At 41.3% G+C, this 16138-nt stretch overlaps 1 long non-coding RNA gene across 1 annotated transcript in view; it reads right to left on the reverse strand.

Moving 5' to 3' along the window:
- Nucleotides 1-690: 690 nt before the first annotated feature.
- Nucleotides 691-16138, reverse strand: part of LOC309373868 — a 37281-nt gene continuing 21833 nt past the window's right edge. Inside the window, exons 3-4 of the long non-coding RNA XR_014170255.1 lie at nucleotides 5283-5352; nucleotides 691-708 (exon numbers count right to left, since the gene is read on the reverse strand). This is a non-coding gene — a long non-coding RNA (uncharacterized lncRNA). The remainder of the gene's footprint in view (nucleotides 709-5282; nucleotides 5353-16138) is intronic.

A 16138-nucleotide genomic window follows, 5' to 3' on the forward strand; every position in this document is an offset into this window, starting at 1 on the left:
AGGCTTGGTGGACTCATATTCAAATCCCCAAGATCATTGGATGGTCTTACATCATTCACCTTATATCAGCTAAACCTACCTCTCTGGTGTGTTGTGTGATAAAAAGTGGGAAAGAGAACCGCATGTGCTGCCTTGAACTCCTTGGGTGAAGGGTAGGATATAAATATATAACACCAAGAAGTTTAAAGGCATATTTCATTCAATGATGAGCTTCTCCTCATTCCATTTCCCACCCCCATTTGATTCATGATCTGTATAATTTGGGACTTGTGCACAGAGTTAATGCATGCAATAATTATAATTCTCCCTTACTGCATTATATTTAAAGGTGTAAGCTCCTCAATCTGCCTCCTTTAGGCAGATTACCCCTGAGAGAGCTTCTACATTACAGATGGAGTGAGTGTGATTCCATTAATTGAGCCAGGAAAGAGAGCATTTGAATCACAGACTCCAGAGGATAGCAAAAACCCTTATCTCATTAAAAGAGGAGCTGAAGAGACTTTCCTATAGGGCCGCAACCTTGGCTGTCCCTTTGAACTGCATGCTGAGTCAGAAAGGTGAGTGATGAATAGGTTTATCTGCCTCTTGAGGCATTTGGGTGGAGTTCCTTTGAGAACACCTACCTGGCTGTACTCGCCACCCGGGTGGAATCTTCCCCACAGAAGCAGATACTCAAGAAGGCATCTGGGACAGCCATAGAAAATTAACCTGGAGGAAGATAACTGTTCCATAAGCTATTGATGTAGGTTTAAATGATTCAGATAGGTACTTATTGCCAAGTTAATCTTGTAAAATGCCCAGGTTTCTTTTTTTAGGAGAGGTGTCATGTAACACAGGGGTGGGCAACCTATGTGGTCCTCCAGATGTCGTTGGATTCAAACTCCCAGGGGTGGTGGGTTTTGTTGCAGTCCAACTTCTGGGCCACAGATTCCCCATCATTGAACCAAAACACTACCTTTTCAGCATCAGGTTATGGTTATTCAGTGAACCACTGCCAGTTGCAGGCGTGCCATCTGTGCAGGGCCACATAGGAATTATGGGACATCACACACACACGCCAGGCAGTGTGGGGCAGAACCCGGCATGCCTAGCCTGCTGATAGGTGAGTGTCTGTTGTGATGTCTGTGGGGTGGGGGGAACCCTCAGAAATTCTGCTGTTTCCCCCCTCGTATAGCTCTTTTGGCATCCTTTGGTGTCCTGCTTGAGGCTCAGGACCACAATATCTCAAGGACCGCCTCTTTCCATATGAACCTGCCTTCAAACCTACCTGGACCCTGAGGTCATCTTCTGAGGGCCTTCTTTGTGTGAGTCCTCCATGAGAGTTTTGGAGGGTGGCAACATGAGAACGGGCCTTCTCTGCAGTGGCTCCCCATCTGTGGAATGCTCTCTCCAGGGAAGTTCGCCTGGCACCTTCATTATACAGCTTTAGGCACCAGGCAAAAATGTTCCTTTTTAACCTTTGGTTCACCTAATTGACATCCTATACCCTTTTAAAAGATGGCTCTTTTGGGGTGGGTGTAATTGAGTTATTGTTTTTATTTTGATTTTATATATTGCGATCTTTTCTGCGAATCACCCTGAGACATCCTGGTATAGGGCGGTATATAAATTCAATAAGTAATAATAATAATAATTGAGGAGGAACTCCCAATTCAACTTTAAATTGCTGCTGGTTGTCTGTGCTTCATAGAGTTCACTGTTCGATGTGGCAGGAGAAAGTCAGCGCTAACCTCTTGAGGGATCCTTGGTAGGAGTTCGGGTCCGCCTCCACCGTCCATTTCTGGGGTACAGCACACAAACAAGCAAGTATTATTGAAGACAGCACTCTTTCCCCTTGGCATGCACAGAGGGTGTTAAGGTGCACATTGGGGCTCTAACTGATGTGGCCTGATCCCAAAGCTTCACAACTTCATAGGACAGGGGGGCTAATGCCAGAGCCCCAGCTCACACCTTAACACTCCAATGCATCTGTCCCACACTTCCATTCAGACTGCCTTGCAGAAGACTGGCTTCCATTTGGAGGTAGTTCAAACACCTCCAAAGTGGGCCCTTTGGTTCAGTAGCTGGAGAGGGTCCAAAGTGGAGCCAAATCCCTAGTAAACACAGAATTCTAGTTGCTGGGTGCTGGAAACGTCAGAAACTTCCGTAGGGTGTTGTAAGAAAGCGATCAATAATAGACGGGATTGACTCACTAGCAATGAATCCTACAACAGGTGACACTGGCGATCCTGGAAAACAAATCCATTCCTACAGTCCTGTCAGGAACGATGCACTACAAAAGATGTTCTTGGCAGCAATATTGTCTGTTTCCTTTCTTCTCCGAGGCTACATATGAAGTCTTTCCTCTGGTCTCCTCCTCCCTCTTGCCATCTTCCGCTCAGCGTGGCTCCCATGCACCCCCCTTTTTGGTGGTGATACATGCTGTATTCAACGCCGTTGGAGGCTGAGAGTCCTCAGCATGAGCCAGATAAACAGTGTTTTTGTCAAATTTCCTAGACTGACGTACTGTAAAGCCAAATCAATGCGTATTTGAAACGGGAGCTGATCAACTCCGCTGCGGCAAGCTCTGAACAAAGATAGGAAAGGGGAAAGCAGATGAATTAGTACAGCGTGCAAAGGCTTTTAGAGAGATTTCTGTGTGTTTGTGGAAGTGGGGAAAAAATGGGGTTGCTCTGGGCAGGGATGGGATTGCATAGATTTTAATTGAACATACAATGCTCTGTACAATGGTAAAAAGCAAGAATGTTTTGATTGCCATTGAACTACCAAGGGAAAGAAGCTAAGTGCTAAATAAATACACCCAGACACTTTGTGGCAAGGGGGAAAAAATGAAGGCAAAGGTTTCACACTGAATTAACTGGGATTGGTCTATGAAATTACTGAAAAATTGCAGTCAAATGGAAAAGAATTAAATATTTTAATGAGAAATTAATTAGATTGCATTTGTCACGGGCATGGAAAGCAAAGTCACCAATATTTGAAATGAAGCAATTTTATGAAAGAAAAGAGTGGAGTGAGCATACGCATAAATATATTTTTTTTAAAAATACACCTGATAATTTCTAACTCAAATTCACTTCTAACAGATTAGAAATTGGTAGGACAGTCTTTATATCTGTGATGGCAGCCACAAGGTGAAATCCTGAAAACAGTAGCCATGCATGTAGCCTGGCAAAATCCCCATGGCAAGGAAAGTAGCATTTATTCTGTGGTAATCAGAGGGGCTAAAGCACTATCAAATTCTCAGGTGTGTGCCCTCCTTAAGGGGAGGACCTCAAAAATTTGTTTATTTATTTATTGCATTTATGGCCCACCAGTTCCTTCAAGGAGCTTTTATTATTATTATTATTATTATTATTATTATTATTATCATTATTATTATTATTACCCTGCACTCCCCAGCCGAAGCCAGGCTCAGAGCAGCTAACATCATACAAATAACACAGTACACATAAAAACAGGAATCAATTAATTAAAATACATTTTAAGATTAATTCAGACAAATTAAAATCTGGACAAATGGCAGTTATCAGGTTAAGATTGAGAGCGGTTAATACTTGTCAGGACCAACTGTTTCACTGATCATATAAGGACCTGTGAACAGGCTGAGAGGCCTCATTCATGCTTGTTCTTATACAAAGGAAAATAGGTCAGACTGCCCCCTGGCCAAAGGTTTATTCTGTCCTCAATTAATCTCCACAACAACCCTGGGAGGAAGGTTAGGTGGAGAGGCAATGACTGTCCCAAAGTCACCCAGTGAAAACTTCAAAGCCGAGTGCAGATTCGAACCCTGGTCTCCCAGGTCCTAGGTCCAACATTCCAACCACTACACCACGCTGGCTCTCACATATTTTCTCACATTAAAGAATTGAGAGGAATGATCTACACATTGCAGAGTTTGGAGTGGTGGTGGCTCCAGATGTAAGCCCACAGAAAGGGATGGCCGAAGCTGACATCCCTGACCCCTTCTCCCCACACAGCCTCCCCACTTCAGCCCCACAAAAACCGTTCTCCTGGGAGCTGGGTGGATTCTGCTAACTAAGGAGGACTCCGGCGCAGGAGATCCCTCTCCCCCCTCAGTTATTCATGCCTCAGCCCACCCCTATCAAGCAGGGTCTCCTGCAGTAGCAGCCAGTGGGGTGGTGAAAGTTAGGTTGCATTGCTAACCTGACTTCCCAATGCCAGGTGTCATCCCCTGACACTTCTCCCCTAGGGTATACATGCTCCCCTCCACCAGGAGGTTCTCACTCTGAGACAGACACCTTGGCATGGTCTCCCATACCAGGGCTGGAGAGACCTCATGCAAAATCCCCACTAAACCATGAAGCCAACTGGGTCACCTTGAACCATTCACTTTAATAAAATTGTAGAGTTGGATGGGATCTCAGGGGTTTTGTAAGCCAACCCTCTGCAATGCAGGAATCTCAGCTAAAGTATCCATGACAGATGGCCATCCAACCTCTGCTTGAAAACCTCCAAGGAAGGTTCACCTGCCTTCCAAGGGAGTCTGTTTCACTACTGAATAGCTCTTACTGTCAGAAAGCTTTTCCTGATGTTTAGAATCTTCTTTCTTGTAACTTAAAGCCATCGGTTCAAGATCTACCTTCCAGAGCAGGAGAAAGCAAGCTTGTTCCCTCTTCCATGTGACAGTCCTTGAGATTGTTGAAGATGACTATCATATCTCCTCTCAATCTCCTCTTCTTCAGGCAAAATATACCCAGCTCCTGAAAACGCTCCTCATAAGGCTTGGTTGCCCTCCTCTGAACAAGTTCCAGCTTGTCAACATCCTTCTTGAATTGTGGTGCCCAGAACTGGAGACAGTATTCCAGGTGCGGTCTGGCCAAGGCAAAAGAAAGTGCTTCTATTAGTTCCCTTGATCTGGACACTCTACTTCTGTTGCTGTTGATTCTTTCATTCAGCCTAACCTACCTCACAGGGTTGCTGTGCCCAACAGACATCACAGGATTGTTGTCAGGATAAAATTGAATTGGGTAAGCATGAAGTTCACCTGCAGCTCCTTAGAAGAAGGGCAGAATATACTTGCAACCAACCTATCTCTCTATATATCTACCTATCAATGTTTCAGCTATGGTTTGCAATCACACCATTATATTACATCAGCACTATATTTTGAGGACATTATTTGGACCATGCTTAAAAGAAGAAGATATTAGAAACCACAGTGATCCTCATACAGGAAAAAAAAACAGAAGATGAATAGTTTGAAATGGAAGCCATGAATCAGGAGAACTCAGTCAAGTTGTTTTGCTGTTGCTACTCACAAAATGTTGGCCATGGAGACGGAATCTGTCCCGCCCCAATGAACTTGTCATACCTCCTTCAACTGTGAATCTTTTTTAAAAAAAAAGAAAGAAAAAGAAAAGGCATAACATTTTACCTATCAGAAAAAAGACAACCTATGATTATTTCATGACTTTAAAGGATCACAGTGGGCTTCCACCAATCTCTATAAGCAAGGAGATCAAAGTGACAATGCGGTTACAGGTACCACTTGAAGGAAGTTATAAGGTGCTGCTGTTGGCTGTTGTTTCTGTCTCACCCCTGTTTTGTCTTTCAAAGTGATAACTTGGTATAAAACCATTGTTTGTTTTCAAGGCATGCTCTTTCTTCCCAAAACAAACGGTTTAGTACCTCGCATTGCAGACATCAATTGCTCTAAGATCATTTTAATCTCATGTGCTGTGAACCTTTGAGTTGGTTTTAACAATTACTAACTAGGCTAATTTGTATGGCAACAATTTAGAAGCAAGGTACAAGAAAAATAGAACACCCAAGCTTTGCCTGTTGATGGGTTAAAAAAAAAGCACCACAGAAGCAATTTTAAAAGTTCACATTTGCCTAATCTATAAAACTAATTTATGACTGTGGAAGTAGGAGAAACAAAGGTTAACAATTAATGGCCTGAGTTATTTAAAAATGACTGAGGTAGGCAGATTTTCCTCCCATTTTGATGACTTTTCACATGCAAATGCTGGCTGCATTGTGCAGGAGTTTACAAAAAAAGTAATCTATGCAGATGTAGCATTCCTTGCCCTGCACCAGAGGGATGGAAATGTGGTTCCTTTGGAAACATTTTTTAAAAAATAAAATAAAAATAAATCCAGTATGATAAATCCTTTAACATAGCATGTCTGCTTAAGATTTTGCAATCTTCAGCAGAATGACCTAATTGACTTCATATTGGGCATTGCAACTTGATTCTCTATGAATTCTGAATCACATTAAGAGGGACGTGAAATGAGGATCCTGCTTTGTGAAACTTTTAAACCTGTCATAAAAATATATATACCCACTGTTTCAGCTATCTTTAGGGGTACAGTTGGATATGTTTTTAAGCCTTCAAGTGAGTGCCATGTGCCAGTTTAAAGACCAACAGAAACCAATTCCACCTCTTGATAAAGTTCTGAGTAAAGTTGTGTGTCTGGAGGAAGTGAGGAAATAATCATAGAGAGCATTGTTCGGCATGAAAAAGATTTTTAGTTTTTGTGACATGTGGCTTGTCTTTCAGCAGAAACTTCATCTCTCAGCCCCTACATTTTGTCTCCACCACATACAATGGTTGTGTGGATGGTGTCATTATGTACTGGTATATGTTATTCACTAGTTGGCATTAGACTTGGTTGTATCTGGGTGGAGTCCGAAGTTTCCTGTTCTTGTGGGAAGGAAACAATGAAGTTCTTGTCTTCTACCCTGACTGGTGTGTCCTCTGAGTCTTCTGTGACAATGGAAACAGAAGGAAGTGGTACATTTATTCTCCCATTTTTCACCCTATATTAGCCTGCTAGCTGATACAGTGGTACCTTGGTTCTCAGACAACTTGGAATCCAAACATTGCAAACCTGGAAGTAAGTGTTCCGGTTTGCAAACCTTTTTCGGAAGCTGAACGTGCTCCGTTTTGAGTGTTACGCTTCAATTTTGAATGTTATGCTTCCTGTTTAAGTGCCACACTTCTGTTTTCAGTGCCACACTTCCATTTTGAGTGTGACACTGAGGTCTGTCTGTTTTTGCTATTGATTTTGCATTTTTGTTTTTGCGACGCTTTTTTGTTTTGTTTTGTGACTGTGTGGAACCCAGTTCAGCTACTGATTGATTGATTGATTGATTGTGTACTGAAGTACATTGTTTATTGATTTCATTTTTATAAATCGGTGGTCTCGTTAGATAGTAAAATTCATGTTATATTGCCATTTTAGGGGTTGTTTTTAAAAGTCTGGAACGGATTAGTCCATTTTGCATTACTTTCAATGGGAAAGCGTTCCTTGGTTTCGGAACGTTTTGGTTTTGGAACAGACTTCCAGAATGGATTAAGTTTGAGAGCCAAGGTACCACTGTACTGATCACTAGTGTATGTATAACAACATAGTTTTACTATAATCTGCTTTTTTACACTGCCCAGCGTTTTGCACTGAAAAACCAAGAGTCTTGTGGGATAAGCTTTCACAGGCCTTCTTTATGCATGAGGCCTTCCAAATAACAAAACGTTACTTGCTTTTAATGGATATTTTAAAAGGAGTACAATATTGATTATCACTGTATCTCAGAGATAGTGTGGGATGGTGGGAGTGAGGGGTGGGGAGCGGAATGAAGAATGCTATATTTCCCACAGACTCTGGTATGATCTTATACAAGTGATAACAGAGAAGAGTGTGCACGTTGGTTCTGTGAAGATCACTGAATCAAGCTAGAGTTAATTAATCTTATCAATCATCTCAGAATAATCAAATTAACAAAAAAAGTAGTCTGATTCCAGACACAGCAGCTGCATTTTATCATATGAACAAATGGTTTTTCCTTCATATTTTAAATGACTGAAATTTGAAAAATAGATTTGTTAACATCATAAAGGGCAGCAAATGTTATTAAAAAAAGTGGTTGGTTAACTTGTCACTGTTCTGTCCCGAAACCTGGCATAATACATACAGTGTGGTATTGATATAAATTGTGTCTTTTTTAGAGAAGGCCAGCATAACGATTCCCTGGGAAAGATTCATTACTGAAAACCCTAAAGTAATTTTCATTTTTCTCCTCCCTCCACAAGATTTGATCTTGTGTACAGCTAAGCGTGTCTATATATGCTGTATTACTGTGAGATCTGTATTACTCAGAGATCATAAAAAAGTACCATTTTTCATAATACAGAATGGAGACTTTATAAACCCCAAGTATGAAAGACTTTAAATTGTATTGAAGCTACTGGAAACATTCAATGTGAAGTCAGTCTTCTGGTTTGATTAAAGGGCTAGACATCTGGCCTGTAGCTGACATGAGATGGAATCTTCTAACCCATTTGTGGCAGTCTGGAAAAAGTCCAAACAACTTCCTTGAGACAGCTCCAAAGCAAGTGGTGTAAGGCTTATACCAGAAGCTTTTGGTAATATGTGTGAATCCACACACACATAATATCTTAATTCCCCAGATGCATTCATCATTTTCATCTGTTGAAGTCAATCACAATGAATTATTTTCCAAGGGCACTCCAGTCACAGAAATTTGGGGAAGGGCTTTAAAACCTGTGAAACTATGCAACTCAATGGAGAGATCTCTATTCTATCCCCAAATATCCATGCTAGAAGCAACAATGTGTTTGTGTGGGGGGATATTTAAAAGAATATTATTTGTGGTGTGGGAGCTTGTTTATTTTAAGCAAAAGCAATATTTTTATTTTATAGATCAACAGGGCAATCTCATGTGGTGAGTTCAATTGGACTTTCACTCTGGTAAACATGCATAGGATTTAGGGATGTGTCAATCTGTCAGTTTTGATTTCCCTCCATTTCTCATTTTTGCTATTCTTAAGTTCAGTTCTCCACATCAGTTAACAAACTGTTAAAGAAAAAAAAGAATCCTCATCGGAATTTTAGCACTAATTTATTTTAATATGCACATTTTTGTATGCAGTTTTGACAAATATACACAATTTCGCAAATAAATTTCACCTTACATAATGCAATTTTGCATGTTATTTTCACTAATATGTGCATTTCTATGCACACTTTACCTTAGTATATGCATTTTGTACACATTGGCTGAAAAACCACACTGCAAAATTTGGAGAAGTGCAAATTTGGAAGTATGGCTCTGTTTCAGTTTGTGTATTGTTTCAGGAAGTGCAAATCAGATAGGTTTCCCTCTAAATGCAAACCAAATTAATTTCTTTCTGCCATCCCTAAAAGAATGGCAGACTTAATGTTATATACTTTCCTTGGATTCTATGTAAAATATTTATTAACTTGACTATATGATTAATATTACTTTTCTACTCCTCTGTTTTAATTTGAACATAAATGATATGTATAAAAATCAATTGGACAACGGTAGAAATCAATGCATATAATAGTGTGTAGTGTTAAAATTAATTGACTCAACTTACCCAAAGTGAATTTGGACGCCAAAGCATTTTGCCTAATGTTTTCCTACAATGTAATTTTCTGGATTTGCAGCAAATGATCACATAACCAAAAGATTATAAAACGACGAGGCATAACAGACAAGTGACAAAACTTTGGCACAAAGCCTTTCCCCACTGCAATCCAATTTAAAGCCTAAAATAAAATCAAGATTATATGTAAAGTGATTAAAAGCAAACGTTAAGTAATACAGTGGGATGTCTCGCTATTTCAAAAGCACATGCCATAAAATTAGAAAGGAACACTAATGCATTCATAAACACTAACCCCTTAATCCAGAGTGGGACATGCTTGCGCATAAATTAAATGCCACAGTTATCAGGATCTAGTCGAAGCAGGAAATGTGTGCTATTCAACTTTAATGGCAGCTTCAGACTGAAGAAGCTAGTATCCAGCCTGTTCTTAGTGTTTCCCTTCTGGAAAGTGTTGCACAGCTGTAAGAATGTTCTATACATATTTGTCAGGTCAGGTGTGGCTTCCCCACAACAGCACTGTCAGTGCACTGAACCTAATCCCCAGCTTTCATGAACATCTCTGCGATCCATGGGAGAGCTGTTGGGAGATCGGTCTACGTTGCTGACTTGCTGAATGTAGAACAAAACTGCAGTATGAGCTATACGAAACATAACCTAGCGGGAGCCTTAGACCTGTGCCTAAATATAGTCCTCCAGGCCAATCTCAGAACTCTCTCCAGACTACCCAAATTCCTCCCCTGGCTACAACCCTCACCAGGGCTGGTCCAAAATCTCCTCAAGTCACTTTCCTATCTGGAATTCAATAAGATGGGAATCCTCCAAGGACAACACCTGACCAATGGGCCTTTCCCATTCTTGGTCCTGAGAGCCAAGATTAAATTCACTTATTTTTCTCCATTGATGGATGTGTTCAAACATCATGCTCTGGGGGAACTCTTCCAAAAGTTATTTCGTTGCACCATTTGTGTTTTGGAAGGGTCTTGCCTAATACGAAGAACTTAAAACAAGGATAAAAATGAGGGGCAATTTTCATTTTCAATATTTTTTTTAAAAGCACACCAATAAATAAAATTAATGTAATTACTGCCTACTGTAGTGAGAAGGATTTGTTTGCTCTAATCTAAATAATGCAATAAAAATGTGCTTTCCCTAAATGGGTCCCAGCTGCAAACAATCACAAAGAAGAAAGAAAGTAAATCAACACTTACGATCTAGTAAAGAAAGAAATATTCCAATGTTTTATCTGGAACGAAAATGAAAACAGCTAACAGATATCAATTGCCAAAATGAACAAATAAAATAAAATTTGGTCTTCTCATGTGGTTATTACATATCTTAGCTAAACCTCCAGAATCCAAATATTAACATATCTAGTCGATGGAGACCAATGTCGTCAAAGGAACAATGTCGTTCTGTTGGTTATCCTGGGGTGCATTTGCAGTTTTAACGTAATGGCTTTAGATTACCACATAAATTACATTCAATCACCGTCAAGTCACATCCAGTCTGTGGTTTTTTATTCTACCATTACGCAAAACTGGGGGAATGGGAAGTGTCACAACAGGGCAGGTCTTGCTCATGAGAGCAAACCAGTCAAGCACATAGCATAATTTTTCCTTACACAATCCTGTCCCTCTCCAGTGTGTTGACCAAATTTAAATTAGTATGGACAAGAACATCCTATCTCCACACAATTTTAGGGTAAGGGCTTCAACAGCAGAAATAGCATACTCCATCCTTGTCTTAAGTGCCAGGTCAAGTAGCTCCCTAAAGCTTTCCAGGACTGCCAAATCAATAAAATCTGTTATCTGTGCCTAGGTGTTCCATGCAGTGTTAAAATAGATAAAGGCAATCTTAAGGGCAACAATGGACAGTATAGTGACCTCCTTCCAGCTAAGTCGCTGCAGCAGATGAGGATAAAGAGAGGAAGCGGTGCAGCAGTGGCAAGGTCAGTGCAGTGCAATCAGACTGGCAGGAATGCTGCATTGGCTCTGCTGGCACGTATGCACCATGCCAGCATGCCCCTTCCCCTCTCCATCCCAGTTTGCTGCAGAGACTCAACCAGATGGTGGTCAAGTGAGTGGGGCAGCCTCACTACAACATGTGCTGCTGTTTAATAAGGGGCATCATCCCAACTCCACAAATGGCAGACAAAATTACACTCCTTTATCTTCTCTCTCACACACACAAAAGAATAAACCCCAAATACCTACATCTCCCCTCATCAGAAGGAGGGTAGGGAATCCCCAACACAGAACTATACTACTTCGCCAACCAAGTGTGCCACATAATCCCATCCATTCTAGAAGACGATACAAAACAATGGGTACACCTGGAGAGAGCCATAATCGAAAATATATCCACCACAGCATATACATTCCTCCCAAACAAAGGGAAATCCCCACAACACTATACACTATACAGAAGCAGGCAAACTGTCCCCAACCCTATGCCCACTAATCCCCCTGGCTCACCACTCATTCTTCCACCAAGCAGCACAAAACTTCCAGATAAAAACCTGGCAAGGCAAAGGCTTATACCGTCTAGCAGACTTCTACCAAAATAACAAATTCACACTGACACAAGAATTACAAGGCAAACTAGGGGACACCCAAATGCCCTGGCTAACACACCACCAATCACATGCCTTCTCAAACAATCCAGTAGTAAAAGCAGCAGCAACTAGGCCCCTGACAACCTTTGAAAACCTCCCCCAAACAACAAAGGGATGGTATCCACAATATACAAAATAATGCTCCAAAATCCCACAAACCCCCTCAATGTAATCAAAAAACAATTTCAAAGGCTATGAAATTAACCTCACCCAATGGACTAGAATGTGGTCTAAACATCTCTTTAAATCCATCTCAGCTAAAAGAAAAGAACTCACCCTGAAACTCACTTACAGATGTTACCTAACACCATGGAAACTAGCGCTGATATGCCTAGGAGCCTCACCAAAATGCTGGAGAGGCTGCACCTCCACAGGCACATATCTCCACATGTGGTGGGAATGTCTCCAAAGCCAACTCTTCTGGACATCAGTCATATAAGAAATATGCAAAGTAACTAAGCAGGTATTAGAAGTCATCCCAGAACTGGCTCTACTGAACATCTTCCAAGATAATGCTGCCCACATTATAATGAGCTGGTGAGGCAGAGAAGGAAGGGGCCAGAGGAAGTAGGCAGCAGTGAGGGGCTAGCTTTGTGAAAACAGAGGAGGGTTATAGCCCTTGAGATTCATAGAATCTTAGAGTTGGAAAGGGCCCAAAGGTCATCTCGTCCAACCCCCTGCAATTTGGGAATGTCAGCTAAAGCATCCATGACAGATGGATGTTTCTCCAAAATAGAGACCCCTATATCCACACAAAACTCTTAGTTTCGATTTGCTGCTTCTGCTTACCACTGCTTGCTCTTTTCCACTGTCCAAAGTCTGTCATAACCTTTATCATAGTTGTGTGTCAGGATTAGGTCACAGTTGTTGAAAGTGGGAAGTTGAAACTGAAGGCCACTCAGTCAAGAAGTCCACAGTGTACGTGAGACTAGCTAACCTGTCAAGTTTGCTAGCCACCAACCCATATTTACATCTTTGCATGTGCTGCTAAAGTTCTGAATAGGATGCTGGGATGTGAAGTGACTTGAAGCAACTTGCACCTGAGTGAACTCTTCAGGGAGGTTGGGTTCATGCTAATTTGAGCTTTTTCGGTAAGTGGTGACCTTGCCCCACCAAACTGGGAAGAACAGGGTTGGACATTCCTCAAAGAGAATGTTCCAACTTGTTTGGATGAAATCAGCCTCCTGATCTTTTCGTTCTTTAAAAAAATTAATAAATAGGAAGAAAGAGAAAAGGAATCCTCAACCAGCTGGAATCTTAATTAAATATCAGTGTATCAAAACAGGAACGATGCAATTTTGTCTGATAGAATTCTGAATTTAGAAGCAGGGTGTGTGTTAAAGGCAGTTATTATTATCAATCATCGCTTCTTTAGAGTACGGCAGCTGAAAGTTTTATGCCACATAAACTTGTTGGCTCTTGCTGAGCAATATAGCAAGATCTAAGCAACGTCACTCCGTGAATATAAAAATGTTCCTGTAATTTTCTTTTTCTTTTTCAAGCGAGGACATTTAGCAATGCAACATTGCTTCCCGGCTTCATTTTATAAACGTCTGCTGGTTAAATCTCAGAAGGCCTTGCATGCAGATAATTAACCATTCATATCTAATTGACTTAAATATTAACGTTTTCTGGATGGAGGAAACATGTGAAAAGGTTAAATGGCTTGTTGAAGGTCAAAGAAGGATGGAATGGTAGCAAAGAAAAAAGGAAAGGAAAGAAAAAAGCTGATGACAGCTCAGTAATCTCTAGCCCTACTCTACTGAAGAGCTGCACTCTGATGCTTTAGGTTTGCAAAATAAGGGACTTGGTGGGAGAAGGTAATTTCATACCATTTTTAGTGTCCTATACAACCTCACTGCCTAAATCAGGACTAGGCTCATGCACCAAGTGCGGCCCCACAAGCCTTTCCACCTGGCCCTCAGAACTCTCCTCAGGCCACACACCACCTCACTTCATACTCTAAGTGCTTTTGAATCATGATAATGCCTCTTCCTAGTTTGGATGAAGGCTAGCAAAGGGTGTGTGAGCATCTGTAGAAACCTGCCTACTGCACAAAGGTAACATGAAATTAATTTCCATTGCTCCACCCACTGCGGCTTCTGGTCCCCCACCCCAAGATATGGACCTTGCTCTAAGAAAGATGCCACAGCCCTGCACTAAAATGCTAAATTCAGTAGACACACTTTGTAGGGGGCAAATAAGATTAAGTACTGTGAAAGTTCAGACAGCACAAGTGGAATGTGATCTTCGACCTGAAGCACATTTCCAGAGGGGGAGAAACACCTCAAGAATCTGTATACACACATTAAAGGGGAATGGATACTATACCAGTAAGGATGGAGGGGAGTAGGAATTCAATGAAGTTTTCCATTTACAGGTGAACCTACCTAATTTACATGTCTCTGAATTTTGCAACACAGTTCTCTAGCCAAGCAATGGTGTATGCTATAATTAAATGTGCATTGAAATGCATATATATTAGGGGAAATAACATACCAAACTGAATCATATTAGGGAATATGGCTTTGCAAAAAATATGTAGAGTTTGCAAAGCAAAATGTGTATATTAGAAGAAATTTGCACTGAAATGCTGGTGAATTTCCATGAGGACTTTTAAAAAAAGAAAGAATTGCAAACTGATGTGGAAATGTGGAGATCCGAAATTAAGAGGGGGAGAATGAGCAACCGAAAGTGGCAGATTTATTCATCCCTATTTATGAGACCTATTAAACAGATGATGACACTGGAGTGTGCTTAAATTACATCCAGTACTCCTTTTACTAACACTGCCATAGGTGCCAACTCCCTGGGGCCCTGGGTGCCCGAGCACCCATAACATTCCCCGTGAAGGGGCCAGGCACCCACAAATTTCAGGGCCATGGCCAAGTACGCTGCATGGCACCCACAGCCCTGAGCACCCACAGTTGTGGAACCAAGTTAAAAGTAAACTAAAGAGCAGAATGATGAGCTTCCACAGAGATGATCACATATCATTTTGTACTTCTTAAGTGGATCGTTGATCAACAGCACAGAATTTCCTTTTATATGCAGTGTTGCTTTTCAACTGGTGGTTTTTCATAGTGGCCTGGTTCTCCTAGATCGGCAATCACAGCCACTTTGCTCCTTAGCCAGTTGTGCTGAGAGCCACATTTGTCACAGTTCATGTCCGTCTGGTAAGGGCTGCTGGTTTTTAAAAAGGGTTTCCAGAGGCTTAGAGGCTTTTTCAAGGGCCATTCCCAATATAAACAATTTCACGTAAAGGTAGAAGAAGAGGAGTTTGGAATTGATATCCCGATTTATCACTACCCGAAGGAGTCTCAAAGTGGCTAACATTCTCCTTTCCCTTCCTCCCCCACAACAAACACTCTGTGAGGTGAGTGGGGCTGAGAGACTTCAGAGAAGTGTGACTGGCCCAAGGTCACCCAGCAGCTGCATGTGGAGGAGCGGGGAATCGAACCCGGTTCCCCAGATTACAAGTCTACCGCTCTTAAGCACTACACCACACTGGCAAGGTGTGGTTGCCTTGGAACGTAACCCCCGTGTAAATAAGGAGTTGCCTGTATATGTCACTGTGCAACAGCGTGAAACAGCTCCCTTCCTCCTCTCCAATAGAAAGCTGGTTATTATTGAATCCGTATCTAAGATGATCTAAAGGAGCAGTTGGTTCCCTCCCTTCAGTGTGTACCCTGATATATGTACCTTGTTCAGGATAAAACAGCAATAAACCGATCAAACATACAATAGTTACTAATATATAATCTCCCTGTATACAAGTTGTACAAGTGATAATAAAGTATTTCAACTGCCCATATCAATACATTGCAGTGGATAATTAGCCTTTATGTGACGAGGACGGCATGCTCACTGGAAGAAGGTCACCCAGTCATGTTTGACCACAGCCATGCTCCTGATTCCATGGAATGAAACCGTTATTTTGCCAGCTGCTTCTGAACCTATCTGATCTTGCATCGCATTCAAGGCCTTTGATTGAAAAGATGCTATCACCTTTAATGTTGCACTCTCTGCAGAAAGCAAGAGTACAGAGTCAGGCTCCGTTCCCGAGGTTTTTTATTTGTTTTTGTTTTTTAAGAAAGCCGGTTCAATTTAGCCTTTTAAAA

Source organism: Podarcis melisellensis, assembly GCF_964234715.1.
Source record: "Podarcis melisellensis genome assembly, chromosome: 7".
Lineage (NCBI taxonomy): Eukaryota > Metazoa > Chordata > Lepidosauria > Squamata > Lacertidae > Podarcis > Podarcis melisellensis.